The sequence below is a fragment of the Alligator mississippiensis genome, chromosome 1, assembly GCF_030867095.1.
Source record: "Alligator mississippiensis isolate rAllMis1 chromosome 1, rAllMis1, whole genome shotgun sequence".
Lineage (NCBI taxonomy): Eukaryota > Metazoa > Chordata > Crocodylia > Alligatoridae > Alligator > Alligator mississippiensis.
The window spans coordinates 196904183-196904692 of record NC_081824.1 but is presented as its reverse complement, the minus strand read 5'-3'; positions in this window follow the sequence as shown (position 1 = coordinate 196904692).

Here is a 510-nt window from a genome sequence, read left to right as displayed (position 1 = left end):
AAATGGGCAGTTATGTCATTAGCATTGGGTTTATAATAAACCTGACCAACCAGTCAAAGTTCAGTGAGAAGGAAAGGGCAAAGTGCTCTCTACCCCTTGGCATAATGGACTTCACTGATAGTGAATGTCCTCAACTAAATGGTAAAATATTACAAGGAAGTGCAGACTAAATCTTGTCCAACTGGGATGAAAGCTTACTTCTTACATTGACTGATCAAAGATGAGGCTTCAGGTGCTGTCACACACTTATTAGCCCTACTAAACTTTTATTGCTTCTCACAGCCCTGAAAAGGAGATGGCCTTTGCTTCAACTTCTAGCAAGAAAACATTTGCTTAGCAAGTCTCATATCTCTTGAGTCAGGAACTTCCTGGTGTAAATTACTCTGAAAAGTATTAAAGAGCAATTTAATCAGTCATGAGAACAATTTGCTGACACTTCTGGCACAGAAATAATAGAACAGACTAAAGCATCTTATTCCTGAGGAGAATCCAAATGTCTGGATAACTTCA